Source organism: Phyllobates terribilis, unplaced genomic scaffold, assembly GCF_046119375.1.
Source record: "Phyllobates terribilis strain yellow unplaced genomic scaffold, ASM4611937v1 Scaffold_10__3_contigs__length_209671492, whole genome shotgun sequence".
NCBI lineage: Eukaryota > Metazoa > Chordata > Amphibia > Anura > Dendrobatidae > Phyllobates > Phyllobates terribilis.
Window position 1 is genome coordinate 15271056 of NW_027362770.1, and position 19502 is coordinate 15290557.

The following is a 19502-nucleotide window of genomic DNA, read 5'->3' on the forward strand; positions in this document are numbered from 1 at the left end:
TGTTAAGCTACTGAGAACTCCACGTTTCTTCCAAGGGGCATTAAAACCGTTTTGTTAAGCTACTGTGACCTCCACGTCTGTTCCAAGGGGTTCTAAAACCAACTTGTTAAACCACTCTGACCTCCACGTCTCTTCCAAGTGGCATTAAAACCGTCTTGTTAAACCACTCTGAACTCCACGTCTCTTCCAAGGGACATTAAAACCGTCTTGTTAAACCACTCTGACCTCCACGTCTCTTCCAAGGGGCATTAAAACCGTCTTGTTAAGCTACTGTGACCTCCACGTCTCTTCCAAGGGGCATTCAAACCGTATGGTTAAACCACTCTGACCTCCACGTCTCTTCCAAGGGGCATTAAAACCATCTTGTTAAGCTACTGTGACATCCACGTCTCTTCCAAGGGGCATTAAATGTGTCTTGTTAAACTACTCTGACCTTCACGTCTCTTCCAAGGGGCATTAAAACCATCTTGTTAAACCAGTCTGACCTCCACGTCTCTTCCAAGGGGCTTTAAAACCGTCTTGTTAAACTACTGTGACCTCCACGTCTCTTCCAAGGGGCATTAAAACCATCTTGTAAAGATACTGTGACCTCCACGTCTCTTCCAAGGGGCATTAAAACCATCTTGTTAAGCTACTGTGACCTCCATGTCTCTTCCATGGGGCATTAAAACCATCTTGTTAAGCCACTCTGACCTCCATGTCTCTTCCAAGGGGCATAAAAAGGGTCTTGTTAAGCTACTGTGACCTCCACGTCTCTTCCAAGAGGCATTAAAACAGTCTTGTTAAACCACTCTGAACTCCACGTCTCTTCCAAGGGGCATTAAAACCGTCTTGTTAAGCTACTGTAACCTCCACGTCTCTACCAAGGGACCTTAAAACCGTTTTGTTAAGCTTCTGTGACCTCCACGTCTCTTCCAAGGGGCTCTAAACCCATCTTGCTAAACCACTCGGACCTCCACGTCTCTTCTAAGGGGCATTAAAACCGTCTTGTTAAACCACTCTGAACTACACATCTCTTCCAAGGGGCATTAAAACAGTCTTGTTAAACCACTCAGACCTCCACGTCTCTTCCAAGGGGCATTAAACCGTCTTGTTAAGCTACTGTGACCTCCACATCTCTTCCAAGGGGCATTAAAACCATCTGGTTAAACCACGCAGACCTCCACGTCTCTTCCAAGGGGCATTAAAACCATCTTGTTAAGTGACGGTGACGTCCACGTCTCTTCCAAGGGGCATTAAAACTGTCTTGTTAAACCACTCTGACCTTCACGTCTCTTCCAAGGGACATTAAAACCGTCTTGTTAAACCACTCTGACCTCCACGTCTCTTCCAAGGGGCTTTAAAACCGTCTTGTTAAGCTACTGTGACCTCCACGTCTCTTCCAAGGGGCATTAAAACCATCTTATTAAGCTACTGTGACCTCCACGTCCCTTCCAAGGGGCATTAAAACCATCTTGTTAAACCACTCTAACCTCCACGTCTCTTCCAAGGGGTACTAAAACTGTCTTGTTAAATCATTTTGATCTCCACGCCTCTTCCAAGGGGCTTTAAAACCGTCTTGTTAAGCTACTTAGACCTCCACGTCTCTTCCAAGGGGCATTAAAACCGTTTTGTTAAGCTACTGTGACCTCCACGTCTGTTCCAAGGGGTTCTAAAACCATCTTGTTAAACCTCTGTGATCTCCACGTCTCTTCCAAGGGGCATTAAAACCATCTGGTTAAACCACGGATACCTCCACGTCTCTTCCAAGGGGCATTAAAACCATCTTGTTAAGTTACGGTGACGTCCACGTCTCTTCCAAGGGGCATTAAAACTGTCTTGTTAAACCACTCTGACCTTCACGTCTCTTCCAAGGGGCATTAAAACCGTCTTGTTAAACCACTCTGACCTCCACGTCTCTTCCAAGGGGCTTTAAAACCATCTTGTTAAGCTACTGTGACCTCCACGTCTCTTCCAAGGGGCATTAAAAACATCTTGTAGAGCTACTGTGACCTCCATGTCTCTTCCAAGGGGCATTAAAACCATCTTGTTAAGCTACTGTGACGTCCACGTCTCTTCCAAGGGGCATTAAAACCGTATGGTTAAACAACTCTGACCTTCACGTCTCTTCCAAGGGGCATTAAATCCATCTTGTTAAGCTACTGTGACGTCCACGTCTCTTCCAAGGGGCATTAAAAGTGTCTTGTTATACCACTCTTACCTTCACTTCTCTTCCAAGGGGCATTAAAACCGTCTTGTTAAACCCCTCTGACCTCCACGTCTCTTCCAAGGGGCTTTAAAACCATCTTGTTAAACTACTGTGACCTCCACGTCTCTTCCAAGGGGCATTAAAACGATCTTGTAAAGCTACTGTGACCTCCACGTCTCTTCCAAGGGGCATTAAAACCATCTTGTTAAGCTACTGTGAACTCCACGTCTCTTACAAGGGGCATTAAAACCGTCTTATTAAACCACTCTGACCTCCACGTCTCTTTCAAGGGGCATTAAAACCATCTTGTTAAGCTACTTTGACTTCCACGTCTCTTCCAAGGGGCATTAAAACCATCTTGTTAAGCTACTGTGACCTCCACGTCTCTTCCAAGGGGCATTAAAACCATCTTGTAAAGCTACAGTGACCTCCACGTCTCTTCCAAGGGGGATTAAAACCATCTTATTAAGCTACTGTGACCTCCACGTTTCTTCCAAGGGGCATTAAAACCATCTTGTTAAACCACTCTAACCTCCACGTCTCTTCCAAGGGACATTAAAACTGTCTTGTTAAACCATTCTGATCTCCACGTCTCTTCCAAGGGGCATTAAAACCATCTTGTTAAGCTACTGAGTCCTCCACGTCTCTTCCAAGGGGCATTAAAACCGTTTTATTAAGCTACTGTGACCTCCACGTCTCTTCCAAGGGGTTCTAAAACCATCTTGTTAAACCACTCTGACCTCCACGTCTCTTCCAAGGGGCATTAAAACCGTCTTGTTAAACCACTCTGAACTCCACGTCTCTTCCAAGGGGCATTAAAACCGTCTTGTTAAACCACTCTGAACTCCACGTCTCTTCCAAGGGGCATTAAAACCGTCTTGTTAAGCTACTGTGAACTCCACGTCTCTTCCAAGGGGCATTAAAAGCGTATGGCTAAACCACTCTGACCTCCACGTCTCTTCCAAGGGGCATTAAAGCCATCTTGTTAAGCTACTGGGACGTCCACGTCTCTTCGAAGGGGCATTAAAAGTGTCTTGTTAAACCACTCTGACAGTCACTTCTCTTCCAAGGGGCATTAAAACCGTCTTGTTAAACCCCTCTGATCTCCACGTCTCTTCCAAGGGGCTTTAAAACCGTCTTGTTAAACTACTGTGACCTCCACGTCTCTTCCAAGGGGCATTAAAACCATCTTGTAAAGCTACTGTGACCTCCACGTCTCTTTCAAGGGGCATTAAAACCATCTTGTTAAGCTACTGTGACCTCCACGTCTCTTCTATGGGGCATTAAAGCCATCTTGTTAAGCCACTCTGACCTCCATGTCTCTTCCAAGGGGCATAAAACCATCTTGTTAAGCTACTGTGACCTCCACGTCTCTTCCAAGAGGCATTAAAACCGTCTTGTTAAACCACTCTGAACTCCACGTCTCTTCCAAGGGGCATTAAAACCGTCTTGTTAAGCTACTGTAACCTCCACGTCTCTTCCAAGGGACCTTAAAACCGTTTTGTTAAGCTTCTGTGACCTCCACGTCTCTTCCATGGGGCTCTAAACCCATCTTGTTAAACCACTCTGACCTCCACGTCTCTTCCAAGGGGCATTAAAACCGTCTTATTAAACCACTCTGACCTCCACGTCTCTTTCAAGGGGCATTAAAACCATCTTGTTAAGCTACTTTGACTTCCACGTCTCTTCCAAGGGGCATTAAAACCATCTTGTTAAGCTACTGTGACCTCCACGTCTCTTCCAAGGGGCATTAAAACCATCTTGTAAAGCTACAGTGACCTCCACGTCTCTTCCAAGGGGGATTAAAACCATCTTATTAAGCTACTGTGACCTCCACGTTTCTTCCAAGGGGCATAAAAACCATCTTGTTAAACCACTCTAACCTCCACGTCTCTTCCAAGGGACATTAAAACTGTCTTGTTAAACCATTCTGATCTCCACGTCTCTTCCAAGGGGCATTAAAACCATCTTGTTAAGCTACTGAGTCCTCCACGTCTCTTCCAAGGGGCATTAAAACCGTTTTATTAAGCTACTGTGAACTCCACGTCTCTTACAAGGGGCATTAAAACCGTCTTATTAAACCACTCTGACTTCCACGTCTCTTTCAAGGGGCATTAAAACCATCTTGTTAAGCTACTTTGACTTCCACGTCTCTTCCAAGGGGCATTAAAACCATCTTGTTAAGCTACTGTGACCTCCACGTCTCTTCCAAGGGGCATTAAAACCATCTTGTAAAGCTACAGTGACCTCCACGTCTCTTCCAAGGGGGATTAAAACCATCTTATTAAGCTACTGTGACCTCCACGTTTCTTCCAAGGGGCATTAAAACCATCTTGTTAAACCACTCTAACCTCCACGTCTCTTCCAAGGGACATTAAAACTGTCTTGTTAAACCATTCTGATCTCCACGTCTCTTCCAAGGGGCATTAAAACCATCTTGTTAAGCTACTGAGTCCTCCACGTCTCTTCCAAGGGGCATTAAAACCGTTTTATTAAGCTACTGTGACCTCCACGTCTCTTCCAAGGGGTTCTAAAACCATCTTGTTAAACCACTCTGACCTCCACGTCTCTTCCAAGGGGCATTAAAACCGTCTTGTTAAACCACTCTGAACTCCACGTCTCTTCCAAGGGGCATTAAAACCGTCTTGTTAAACCACTCTGAACTCCACGTCTCTTCCAAGGGGCATTAAAACCGTCTTGTTAAGCTACTGTGAACTCCACGTCTCTTCCAAGGGGCATTAAAACCGTATGGCTAAACCACTCTGACCTCCACGTCTCTTCCAAGGGGCATTAAAGCCATCTTGTTAAGCTACTGGGACGTCCACGTCTCTTCGAAGGGGCATTAAAAGTGTCTTGTTAAACCACTCTGACAGTCACTTCTCTTCCAAGGGGCATTAAAACCGTCTTGTTAAACCCCTCTGATCTCCACGTCTCTTCCAAGGGGCTTTAAAACCGTCTTGTTAAACTACTGTGACTTCCACGTCTCTTCCAAGGGGCATTAAAACCATCTTGTAAAGCTACTGTGACCTCCACGTCTCTTTCAAGGGGCATTAAAACCATCTTGTTAAGCTACTGTGACCTCCACGTCTCTTCTATGGGGCATTAAAGCCATCTTGTTAAGCCACTCTGACCTCCATGTCTCTTCCAAGGGGCATAAAACCATCTTGTTAAGCTACTGTGACCTCCACGTCTCTTCCAAGAGGCATTAAAACCGTCTTGTTAAACCACTCTGAACTCCACGTCTCTTCCAAGGGGCATTAAAACCGTCTTGTTAAGCTACTGTAACCTCCACGTCTCTTCCAAGGGACCTTAAAACCGTTTTGTTAAGCTTCTGTGACCTCCACGTCTCTTCCATGGGGCTCTAAACCCATCTTGTTAAACCACTCTGACCTCCACGTCTCTTCCAAGGGGCATTAAAACCGTCTTGTTAAACCACTTTGAACTACACATCTCTTCCAAGGGGCATTAAAACCGTCTTGTTAAACCACTCTGACCTCCACGTCTCTTCCAAGGGGCATTAAACCATCTTGTTAAGCTACCGTGACCTCCACGTCTCTTCCAAGAGGCATTAAAACCATCTTGTAAAGCTACAGTGACCTCCACGTCTCTTCCAAGGGGCATTAAAACCATCTTATTAAGCTACTGTGACCTCCACGTCCCTTCCAAGGGGCATTAAAACCATCTTGTTAAACCACTCTAACCTCCACGTCTCTTCCAAGGGGCACTAAAACTGTCTTGTTAAACCATTCTGATCTCCACGTCTCTTCCAAGGGGCATTAAAACCGTCTTGTTAAGCTACTGAGAACTCCACGTTTCTTCCAAGGGGCATTAAAACCGTTTTGTTAAGCTACTGTGACCTCCACGTCTGTTCCAAGGGGTTCTAAAACCAACTTGTTAAACCACTCTGACCTCCACGTCTCTTCCAAGTGGCATTAAAACCGTCTTGTTAAACCACTCTGAACTCCACGTCTCTTCCAAGGGACATTAAAACCGTCTTGTTAAACCACTCTGACCTCCACGTCTCTTCCAAGGGGCATTAAAACCGTCTTGTTAAGCTACTGTGACCTCCACGTCTCTTCCAAGGGGCATTCAAACCGTATGGTTAAACCACTCTGACCTCCACGTCTCTTCCAAGGGGCATTAAAACCATCTTGTTAAGCTACTGTGACATCCACGTCTCTTCCAAGGGGCATTAAATGTGTCTTGCTAAACTACTCTGACCTTCACGTCTCTTCCAAGGGGCATTAAAACCATCTTGTTAAACCACTCTGACCTCCACGTCTCTTCCAAGGGGCTTTAAAACCGTCTTGTTAAACTACTGTGACCTCCACGTCTCTTCCAAGGGGCATTAAAACCATCTTGTAAAGATACTGTGACCTCCACGTCTCTTCCAAGGGGCATTAAAACCATCTTGTTAAGCTACTGTGACCTCCATGTCTCTTCCATGGGGCATTAAAACCATCTTGTTAAGCCACTCTGACCTCCATGTCTCTTCCAAGGGGCATAAAAAGCGTCTTGTTAAGCTACTGTGACCTCCACGTCTCTTCCAAGGGGCATTAAAACAGTCTTGTTAAACCACTCTGAACTCCACGTCTCTTCCAAGGGGCATTAAAACCGTCTTGTTAAGCTACTGTAACCTCCACGTCTCTACCAAGGGACCTTAAAACCGTTTTGTTAAGCTTCTGTGACCTCCACGTCTCTTCCAAGGGGCTCTAAACCCATCTTGCTAAACCACTCTGACCTCCACGTCTCTTCTAAGGGGCATTAAAACCGTCTTGTTAAACCACTCTGAACTGCACATCTCTTCCAAGGGGCATTAAAACAGTCTTGTTAAACCACTCAGACCTCCACGTCTCTTCCAAGGGGCATTAAACCGTCTTGTTAAGCTACTGTGACCTCCACATCTCTTCCAAGGGGCATTAAAACCGTCTGGTTAAACCACGCAGACCTCCACGTCTCTTCCAAGGGGCATTAAAACCATCTTGTTAAGTGACGGTGACGTCCACGTCTCTTCCAAGGGGCATTAAAACTGTCTTGTTAAACCACTCTGACCTTCACGTCTCTTCCAAGGGACATTAAAACCGTCTTGTTAAACCACTCTGACCTCCACGTCTCTTCCAAGGGGCTTTAAAACCGTCTTGTTAAGCTACTGTGACCTCCACGTCTCTTCCAAGGGGCATTAAAAACATCTTGTAGAGCTACTGTGACCTCCACGTCTCTTCCAAGGGGCATTAAAACCATCTTGTTAAGCTACTGTGACGTCCACGTCTCTTCCAAGGGGCATTAAAACCGTATGGTTAAACCACTCTGACCTTCACGTCTCTTCCAAGGGGCATTAAAACCATCTTGTTAAGCTACTGTGACGTCCACGTCTCTTCCAAGGGGCATTAAAAGTGTCTTGTTAAACCACTCTGACCTTCACTTCTCTTCCAAGGGGCATTAAAACCGTCTTGTTAAACCCCTCTGACCTCCACGTCTCTTCCAAGGGGCTTTAAAACCGTCTTGTTAAACTACTGTGACCTCCACGTCTCTTCCAAGGGGCATTAAAACCATCTTGTAAAGCTACTGTGACCTCCACGTCTCTTCCAAGGGGCATTAAAACCATCTTGTTAAGCTACTGTGAACTCCACATCTCTTACAAGGGGCATTACAACCGTCTTTTTAAACCACTCTGACCTCCACGTCTCTTCCAAGTGGCATTAAAACCGTCTCATTAAACCACTCTGACCTCCACGTCTCTTCCAAGAGGCATTAAAACCGTCTTGTTAAACCGCTCTGAACTCCACGTCTCTTCCAAGTGGCATTAAAACCGTCTTATTAAACCACTCTGACCTCCACGTCTCTTTCAAGGGGCATTAAAACCATCTTGTTAAGCTACTTTGACTTTCACGTCTCTTCCAAGGGGCATTAAAACCATCTTGTTAAGCTACTGTGACCTCCACGTCTCTTCCAAGGGGCATTAAAACCTTCTTGTAAAGCTACAGTGACCTCCACGTCTCTTCCAAGGGGCATTAAAACCATCTTATTAAGATACTGTGACATCCACGTTTCTTCCAAGGGGCATTAAAACCATCTTGTTAAACCACTCTAACCTCCACGTCTCTTCCAAGGGACATTAAAACTGTCTTGTTAAACCATTCTGATCTCCACGTCTCTTCCAAGGGGCATTAAAACCGTCTTGTTAAGCTACTGAGACCTTCACGTCTCTTCCAAGGGGCATTAAAACCGTTTTGTTAAGCTACTGTGACCTCCACGTCTCTTCCAAGGGGTTCTAAAACCATCTTGTTAAACCACTCTGACCTCCACGTCTCTTCCATGGGGCATTAAAACCGTCTTGTTAAACCACTCTGAACTCCACGTCTCTTCCAAGGGGCATTAAAACCGTCTTGTTAAACCACTCTGACCTCCACGTCTCTTCCAAGAGGCATTAAAACCGTATGGCTAAACCACTCTGACCTCCACGTCTCTTCCAAGGGGCATTAAAACCATCTTGTTAAGCTACTGTGACGTCCACGTCTCTTCCAAGGGGCATTAAAAGTGTTTTGTTAAACCACTCTGACCTTCACTTCTCTTCCAAGGGGCATTAAAACTGTCTTGTTAAACCCCTCTGATCTCCACGTCTCTTCCAAGGGGCTTTAAAACCGTCTTGTTAATCTACTGTGACCTCCACGTCTCTTCCAAGGGGCATTAAAACGATCTTGTAAAGCTACTGTGACCTCCACGTCTCTTCCAAGGGGCATTAAAACCATCTCGTTAAGCTACTGTGACCTCCACGTCTCTTCCATGGGGCATTAAAACCATCTTGTTAAGCCACTCTGACCTCCATGTCTCTTCCAAGGGGCATAAAACCGTCTTGTTAAGCTACTGTGACCTCTACGTCTCTTCCAAGAGGTATTAAAACCGTCTTGTTAAACCACTCTGAACTCCACGTCTCTTCCAAGGGGCATTAAAACCGTCTTGTTAAGCTACTGTAACCTCCACGTCTCTTCCAAGGGACCTTAAAACTGTTTTGTTAAGCTTGTGTGACCTCCACGTCTCTTCTATGGGGCTCTAAACCCATCTTGTTAAACCACTCTGACCTCCACGTCTCTTCCAAGGGGCATTAAAACAGTCTTGTTAAACCACTCTGAACTACACATCTCTTCCAAGGGGCACTAAAACTGTCTTGTTAAACCATTCTGATCTCCACGTCTCTTCCAAGGGGCATTAAAACCGTCTTGTTAAGCTACTGAGACCACCACGTCTCTTCCAAGGGGCATTAAAACCGTTTTGTTAAGCTACTGTGACCTCCACGTCTGTTCCAAGGGGTTCTAAAACCATCTTGTTAAACCACTCTGACCTCCACGTCTCTTCCAAGTGGCATTAAAACCGTCTTGTTAAACCACTCTGAACTCCAAGTCTCTTCCAAGGGGCATTAAAACCGTCTTGTTAAACCACTCTGACCTCCACGTCTCTTCCAAGGGGCATTAAAACCGTCTTGTTAAGCTACTGTGACCTCCACGTCTCTTCCAAGGGGCATTCAAACCGTATGGTTAAACCACTCTGACCTCCACGTCTCTTCCAAGGGCCATTAAAACCATCTTGTTAAGCTACTGTAACATCCACGTCTCTTCCAAGGGGCATTAAATGTGTCTTGTTAAACCACTCTGACCTTCACGTCTCTTCCAAGGGGCATTAAAACCATCTTGTTAAACCACTCTGACCTCCACGTCTCTTCCAAGGGGCTTTAAAACCGTCTTGTTAAACTACTGTGACCCCCACGTCTCTTCCAAGGGGCATTAAAACCATCTTGTAAAGCTACTGTGACCTCCACGTCTCTTCCAAGGGGCATTAAAACCATCTTGTTAAGCTACTGTAACCTCCACGTCTCTTCCATGGGGCATTAAAACCATCTTGTTAAGCCACTCTGACCTCCATGTCTCTTCCAAGGGGCATAAAAACCGTCTTGTTAAGCTACTGTGACCTCCACGTCTCTTCCAAGAGGCATTAAAACAGTCTTGTTAAACCACTCTGAACTCCACGTCTCTTCCAAGGGGCATTAAAACCGTCTTGTTAAGCTACTGTAACCACCACGTCTCTTCCAAGGGACCTTAAAACCGTTTTGTTAAGCTTCTGTGACCTCCACGTCTCTTCCAAGGGGCTCTAAACCCATCTTGTTAAACCACTCTGACCTCCACGTCTCTTCTAAGGGGCATTAAAACCGTCTTGTTAAACCACTCTGAACTACACATCTCTTCCAAGGGGCATTAAAACAGTCTTGTTAAACCACTCAGACCTCCACGTCTCTTCCAAGGGGCATTAAACCGTCTTGTTAAGCTACTGTGACCTCCACATCTCTTCCAAGGGGCATTAAAACCATCTTGTTAAGCTACTGTGACGTCCACGTCTCTACCAAGGGGCATTAAAAGTGTCTTGTTAAACCACTCTGACCTTCACTTCTCTTCCAAGGGGCATTAAAACCGTCTTGTTAAACCCCTCTGACCTCCACGTCTCTTCCAAGGGGCTTTAAAACCGTCTTGTTAAACTACTGTGACCTCCACGTCTCTTCCAAGGGGCATTAAAACCATCTTGTAAAGCTACTGTGACCTCCACGTCTCTTCTAAGGGGCATTAAAACCATCTTGTTAAGCTACTGTGAACTCCACGTCTCTTACAAGGGGCATTACAACCGTCTTTTTAAACCACTCTGACCTCCACGTCTCTTCCAAGTGGCATTAAAACCGTCTCATTAAACCACTCTGACCTCCACGTCTCTTCCAAGGGGCATTAAAACCGTGTTGTTAAACCGCTCTGAACTCCACGTCTCTTCAAAGTGGCATTAAAACCGTCTTATTAAACCACTCTGACCTCCACGTCTCTTTCAAGGGGTATTAAAACCATCTTGTTAAGCTACTTTGACTTCCACGTCTCTTCCAAGGGGCATTAAAACCATCTTGTTAAGCTACTGTGACCTCCACGTCTCTTCCAAGGGGCATTAAAACCATCTTGTAAAGCTACAGTGACCTCCACGTCTTTTCCAAGGGGCATTAAAACCATCTTATTAAGCTACTGTGACCTCCACGTTTCTTCCAAGGGGCATTAAAACCATCTTGTTAAACCACTCTAACCTCCACGTCTCTTCCAAGGGACATTAAAACCATCTTGTTAAGCTACTGTGACCTCCACGTCTCTTCCAAGGGGCATTAAAACCATCTTGTAAAGCTACAGTGACCTCCACGTCTCTTCCAAGGGGTTCTAAAACCATCTTGTTAAACCACTCTGACCTCCACGTCTCTTCCAAGGGGCATTAAAACCGTCTTGTTAAACCACTCTGAACTCCACGTCTCTTCCAAGGGGCATTAAAACCGTCTTGTTAAACCACTCTGACCTCCACGTCTCTTCCAAGGGGCATTAAAACCGTCTTGTTAAGCTACTGTGAACTCCACGTCTCTTCCAAGGGGCATTAAAACCGTATGGCTAAACCACTCTGACCTCCACGTCTCTTCCAAGGGGCATTAAAACCATCTAGTTAAGCTACTGTGACGTCCACGTCTCTTCCAAGGGGCATTAAAAGTGTCTTGTTAAACCACTCTGACCTTCACTTCTCTTCCAAGGGGCATTAAAACCATCTTGTTAAACCCCTCTGATCTCCACGTCTCTTCCAAGGGGCTTTAAAACCGACTTGTTAAACTACTGTGACCTCCACGTCTCTTCCAAGGGGCATTAAAACCATCTTGTAAAGCTACTGTGACCTCCACGTCTCTTCCAAGGGGCATTAAAACCATCTTGTTAAGCTACTGAGACCTCCATGTCTCTTCCATGGGGCATTAAAACCATCTTGTTAAGCCACTCTGACCTCCATGTCTCTTCCAAGGGGCATAAAACCGTCTTGTTAAGCTACTGTGACCTCCACGTCTCTTCCAAGAGGCATTAAAACCGTCTTGTTAAACCACTCTGAACTCCACGTCTCTTCCATGGGGCATTAAAACCGTCTTGTTAAGCTACTGTAACCTCCACGTCTCTTCCAAGGGACCTTAAAACCGTTTTTGTTAAGCTTCTGTGACCTCCACCTCTCTTCCATGGGGCTCTAAACCCATCTTGTTAAACCACTCTGACCTCCACGTCTCTTCCAAGGGGCATTAAAACCATCTTGTTAAACCACTCTGAACTACACATCTCTTCCAAGGGGCATTAAAACCGTCTTGTTAAACCACTCTGACCTCCACGTCTCTTCCAAGGGGCTTTAAAACCGTCTTGTTAAACTACTGTGACCTCCACGTCTCTTCCAAGGGGCATTAAAACCATCTTGTAAAGATACTGTGACCTCCACGTCTCTTCCAAGGGGCATTAAAACCATCTTGTTAAGCTACTGTGACCTCCATGTCTCTTCCATGGGGCATTAAAACCATCTTGTTAAGCCACTCTGACCTCCATGTCTCTTCCAAGGGGCATAAAAAGCGTCTTGTTAAGCTACTGTGACCTCCACGTCTCTTCCAAGGGGCATTAAAACAGTCTTGTTAAACCACTCTGAACTCCACGTCTCTTCCAAGGGGCATTAAAACCGTCTTGTTAAGCTACTGTAACCTCCACGTCTCTACCAAGGGACCTTAAAACCGTTTTGTTAAGCTTCTGTGACCTCCACGTCTCTTCCAAGGGGCTCTAAACCCATCTTGCTAAACCACTCTGACCTCCACGTCTCTTCTAAGGGGCATTAAAACCGTCTTGTTAAACCACTCTGAACTGCACATCTCTTCCAAGGGGCATTAAAACAGTCTTGTTAAACCACTCAGACCTCCACGTCTCTTCCAAGGGGCATTAAACCGTCTTGTTAAGCTACTGTGACCTCCACATCTCTTCCAAGGGGCATTAAAACCGTCTGGTTAAACCACGCAGACCTCCACGTCTCTTCCAAGGGGCATTAAAACCATCTTGTTAAGTGACGGTGACGTCCACGTCTCTTCCAAGGGGCATTAAAACTGTCTTGTTAAACCACTCTGACCTTCACGTCTCTTCCAAGGGACATTAAAACCGTCTTGTTAAACCACTCTGACCTCCACGTCTCTTCCAAGGGGCTTTAAAACCGTCTTGTTAAGCTACTGTGACCTCCACGTCTCTTCCAAGGGGCATTAAAAACATCTTGTAGAGCTACTGTGACCTCCACGTCTCTTCCAAGGGGCATTAAAACCATCTTGTTAAGCTACTGTGACGTCCACGTCTCTTCCAAGGGGCATTAAAACCGTATGGTTAAACCACTCTGACCTTCACGTCTCTTCCAAGGGGCATTAAAACCATCTTGTTAAGCTACTGTGACGTCCACGTCTCTTCCAAGGGGCATTAAAAGTGTCTTGTTAAACCACTCTGACCTTCACTTCTCTTCCAAGGGGCATTAAAACCGTCTTGTTAAACCCCTCTGACCTCCACGTCTCTTCCAAGGGGCTTTAAAACCGTCTTGTTAAACTACTGTGACCTCCACGTCTCTTCCAAGGGGCATTAAAACCATCTTGTAAAGCTACTGTGACCTCCACGTCTCTTCCAAGGGGCATTAAAACCATCTTGTTAAGCTACTGTGAACTCCACATCTCTTACAAGGGGCATTACAACCGTCTTTTTAAACCACTCTGACCTCCACGTCTCTTCCAAGTGGCATTAAAACCGTCTCATTAAACCACTCTGACCTCCACGTCTCTTCCAAGAGGCATTAAAACCGTCTTGTTAAACCGCTCTGAACTCCACGTCTCTTCCAAGTGGCATTAAAACCGTCTTATTAAACCACTCTGACCTCCACGTCTCTTTCAAGGGGCATTAAAACCATCTTGTTAAGCTACTTTGACTTTCACGTCTCTTCCAAGGGGCATTAAAACCATCTTGTTAAGCTACTGTGACCTCCACGTCTCTTCCAAGGGGCATTAAAACCTTCTTGTAAAGCTACAGTGACCTCCACGTCTCTTCCAAGGGGCATTAAAACCATCTTATTAAGATACTGTGACATCCACGTTTCTTCCAAGGGGCATTAAAACCATCTTGTTAAACCACTCTAACCTCCACGTCTCTTCCAAGGGACATTAAAACTGTCTTGTTAAACCATTCTGATCTCCACGTCTCTTCCAAGGGGCATTAAAACCGTCTTGTTAAGCTACTGAGACCTTCACGTCTCTTCCAAGGGGCATTAAAACCGTTTTGTTAAGCTACTGTGACCTCCACGTCTCTTCCAAGGGGTTCTAAAACCATCTTGTTAAACCACTCTGACCTCCACGTCTCTTCCATGGGGCATTAAAACCGTCTTGTTAAACCACTCTGAACTCCACGTCTCTTCCAAGGGGCATTAAAACCGTCTTGTTAAACCACTCTGACCTCCACATCTCTTCCAAGGGGCATTAAAACCGTATGGCTAAACCACTCTGACCTCCACGTCTCTTCCAAGGGGCATTAAAACCATCTTGTTAAGCTACTGTGACGTCCACGTCTCTTCCAAGGGGCATTAAAAGTGTTTTGTTAAACCACTCTGACCTTCACTTCTCTTCCAAGGGGCATTAAAACTGTCTTGTTAAACCCCTCTGATCTCCACGTCTCTTCCAAGGGGCTTTAAAACCGTCTTGTTAATCTACTGTGACCTCCACGTCTCTTCCAAGGGGCATTAAAACGATCTTGTAAAGCTACTGTGACCTCCACGTCTCTTCCAAGGGGCATTAAAACCATCTCGTTAAGCTACTGTGACCTCCACGTCTCTTCCATGGGGCATTAAAACCATCTTGTTAAGCCACTCTGACCTCCATGTCTCTTCCAAGGGGCATAAAACCGTCTTGTTAAGCTACTGTGACCTCTACGTCTCTTCCAAGAGGTATTAAAACCGTCTTGTTAAACCACTCTGAACTCCACGTCTCTTCCAAGGGGCATTAAAACCGTCTTGTTAAGCTACTGTAACCTCCACGTCTCTTCCAAGGGACCTTAAAACTGTTTTGTTAAGCTTGTGTGACCTCCACGTCTCTTCTATGGGGCTCTAAACCCATCTTGTTAAACCACTCTGACCTCCACGTCTCTTCCAAGGGGCATTAAAACAGTCTTGTTAAACCACTCTGAACTACACATCTCTTCCAAGGGGCACTAAAACTGTCTTGTTAAACCATTCTGATCTCCACGTCTCTTCCAAGGGGCATTAAAACCGTCTTGTTAAGCTACTGAGACCACCACGTCTCTTCCAAGGGGCATTAAAACCGTTTTGTTAAGCTACTGTGACCTCCACGTCTGTTCCAAGGGGTTCTAAAACCATCTTGTTAAACCACTCTGACCTCCACGTCTCTTCCAAGTGGCATTAAAACCGTCTTGTTAAACCACTCTGAACTCCAAGTCTCTTCCAAGGGGCATTAAAACCGTCTTGTTAAACCACTCTGACCTCCACGTCTCTTCCAAGGGGCATTAAAACCGTCTTGTTAAGCTACTGTGACCTCCACGTCTCTTCCAAGGGGCATTCAAACCGTATGGTTAAACCACTCTGACCTCCACGTCTCTTCCAAGGGCCATTAAAACCATCTTGTTAAGCTACTGTAACATCCACGTCTCTTCCAAGGGGCATTAAATGTGTCTTGTTAAACCACTCTGACCTTCACGTCTCTTCCAAGGGGCATTAAAACCATCTTGTTAAACCACTCTGACCTCCACGTCTCTTCCAAGGGGCTTTAAAACCGTCTTGTTAAACTACTGTGACCCCCACGTCTCTTCCAAGGGGCATTAAAACCATCTTGTAAAGCTACTGTGACCTCCACGTCTCTTCCAAGGGGCATTAAAACCATCTTGTTAAGCTACTGTAACCTCCACGTCTCTTCCATGGGGCATTAAAACCATCTTGTTAAGCCACTCTGACCTCCATGTCTCTTCCAAGGGGCATAAAAACCGTCTTGTTAAGCTACTGTGACCTCCACGTCTCTTCCAAGAGGCATTAAAACAGTCTTGTTAAACCACTCTGAACTCCACGTCTCTTCCAAGGGGCATTAAAACCGTCTTGTTAAGCTACTGTAACCACCACGTCTCTTCCAAGGGACCTTAAAACCGTTTTGTTAAGCTTCTGTGACCTCCACGTCTCTTCCAAGGGGCTCTAAACCCATCTTGTTAAACCACTCTGACCTCCACGTCTCTTCTAAGGGGCATTAAAACCGTCTTGTTAAACCACTCTGAACTACACATCTCTTCCAAGGGGCATTAAAACAGTCTTGTTAAACCACTCAGACCTCCACGTCTCTTCCAAGGGGCATTAAACCGTCTTGTTAAGCTACTGTGACCTCCACATCTCTTCCAAGGGGCATTAAAACCATCTTGTTAAGCTACTGTGACGTCCACGTCTCTACCAAGGGGCATTAAAAGTGTCTTGTTAAACCACTCTGACCTTCACTTCTCTTCCAAGGGGCATTAAAACCGTCTTGTTAAACCCCTCTGACCTCCACGTCTCTTCCAAGGGGCTTTAAAACCGTCTTGTTAAACTACTGTGACCTCCACGTCTCTTCCAAGGGGCATTAAAACCATCTTGTAAAGCTACTGTGACCTCCACGTCTCTTCTAAGGGGCATTAAAACCATCTTGTTAAGCTACTGTGAACTCCACGTCTCTTACAAGGGGCATTACAACCGTCTTTTTAAACCACTCTGACCTCCACGTCTCTTCCAAGTGGCATTAAAACCGTCTCATTAAACCACTCTGACCTCCACGTCTCTTCCAAGGGGCATTAAAACCGTGTTGTTAAACCGCTCTGAACTCCACGTCTCTTCAAAGTGGCATTAAAACCGTCTTATTAAACCACTCTGACCTCCACGTCTCTTTCAAGGGGTATTAAAACCATCTTGTTAAGCTACTTTGACTTCCACGTCTCTTCCAAGGGGCATTAAAACCATCTTGTTAAGCTACTGTGACCTCCACGTCTCTTCCAAGGGGCATTAAAACCATCTTGTAAAGCTACAGTGACCTCCACGTCTTTTCCAAGGGGCATTAAAACCATCTTATTAAGCTACTGTGACCTCCACGTTTCTTCCAAGGGGCATTAAAACCATCTTGTTAAACCACTCTAACCTCCACGTCTCTTCCAAGGGACATTAAAACCATCTTGTTAAGCTACTGTGACCTCCACGTCTCTTCCAAGGGGCATTAAAACCATCTTGTAAAGCTACAGTGACCTCCACGTCTCTTCCAAGGGGTTCTAAAACCATCTTGTTAAACCACTCTGACCTCCACGTCTCTTCCAAGGGGCATTAAAACCGTCTTGTTAAACCACTCTGAACTCCACGTCTCTTCCAAGGGGCATTAAAACCGTCTTGTTAAACCACTCTGACCTCCACGTCTCTTCCAAGGGGCATTAAAACCGTCTTGTTAAGCTACTGTGAACTCCACGTCTCTTCCAAGGGGCATTAAAACCGTATGGCTAAACCACTCTGACCTCCACGTCTCTTCCAAGGGGCATTAAAACCATCTAGTTAAGCTACTGTGACGTCCACGTCTCTTCCAAGGGGCATTAAAAGTGTCTTGTTAAACCACTCTGACCTTCACTTCTCTTCCAAGGGGCATTAAAACCATCTTGTTAAACCCCTCTGATCTCCACGTCTCTTCCAAGGGGCTTTAAAACCGACTTGTTAAACTACTGTGACCTCCACGTCTCTTCCAAGGGGCATTAAAACCATCTTGTAAAGCTACTGTGACCTCCACGTCTCTTCCAAGGGGCATTAAAACCATCTTGTTAAGCTACTGAGACCTCCATGTCTCTTCCATGGGGCATTAAAACCATCTTGTTAAGCCACTCTGACCTCCATGTCTCTTCCAAGGGGCATAAAACCGTCTTGTTAAGCTACTGTGACCTCCACGTCTCTTCCAAGAGGCATTAAAACCGTCTTGTTAAACCACTCTGAACTCCACGTCTCTTCCATGGGGCATTAAAACCGTCTTGTTAAGCTACTGTAACCTCCACGTCTCTTCCAAGGGACCTTAAAACCGTTTTTGTTAAGCTTCTGTGACCTCCACCTCTCTTCCATGGGGCTCTAAACCCATCTTGTTAAACCACTCTGACCTCCACGTCTCTTCCAAGGGGCATTAAAACCATCTTGTTAAACCACTCTGAACTACACATCTCTTCCAAGGGGCATTAAAACCGTCTTGTTAAACCACTCTGACCTCCACGTCTCTTCCAAGGGGCATTAAACCATCTTGTTAAGCTACCGTGACCTCCACGTCTCTTCCAAGAGGCATTAAAACCACCTTGTAAAGCTGCAGTAACCTCCACGTCTCTTCCAAGGGGCATTAAAACCATCTTATTAAGCTACTGTGACCTCCACGTCCCTTCCAAGGGACATTAAAACCATCTTGTTAAACCACTCTAACCTCCACGTCTCTTCCAAGGGGCACTAAAACTGTCTTGTTAAACCATTCTGATCTCCACGTCTCTTCCAAGGGGCATTAAAACCGTCTTGTTAAGCTACTGAGACCTCCACGTCTCTTCCAAGGGGCATTAAAACCGTTTTGTTAAGCTACTGTGACCTCCACGTCTGTTCCAAGGGGTTCTAAAACCATCTTGTTAAACCACTCTGACCTCCACGTCTCTTCCAAGTGGCATTAAAACCGTCTTGTTAAACCACTCTGAACTCCACGTCTCTTCCAAGGGGCATTAAAACCGTCTTGTTAAACCACTCTGACCTCCACGTCTCTTCCAAGGGGCATTAAAACCGTCTTTTTAAGCTACTGTGACCTCCACGTTTCTTCCAAGGGGCATTCAAACCGTATGGTTAAACCACTCTGACCTCCACGTCTCTTCCAAGGGGCATTAAAACCATCTTGTTAAGCTACTGTGACATCCACGTCTCTTCCAAGGGGCACTAAATGTGTCTTGTTAAACCACTCTGACCTTCACGTCTCTTCCAAGGGGCATTAAAACCATCTTGTTAAACCACTCTGACCTCCACATCTCTTCCAAGTGGCTTTAAAACCGTCTTGTTAAACTACTGTGACCTCCACGTCTCTTCCAAGGGGCATTAAAACCATCTTGTTATGCTACTGTGACCTCCACGTCTCTTCCATGGGGAATTAAAACCATCTTGTTAAGCCACTCTGACCTCCATGTCTCTTCCAAGGGGCATAAAAACCGTCTTGTTAAGCTACTGTGACCTCCACGTCTCTTCCAAGAGGCATTAAAAAAGTCTTGTTAAACCACTCTGACCTCCACGTCTCTTCCAAGGGGCATTAAAACCATCTTGTTAAGCTACTGTGACGTCCACGTCTCTTCCAAGGGGCATTAAAAGTGTCTTGTTAAACCACTCTGACCTTCACTTCTCTTCCAAGGGGCATTAAAACCGTTTTGTTAAACCCCTT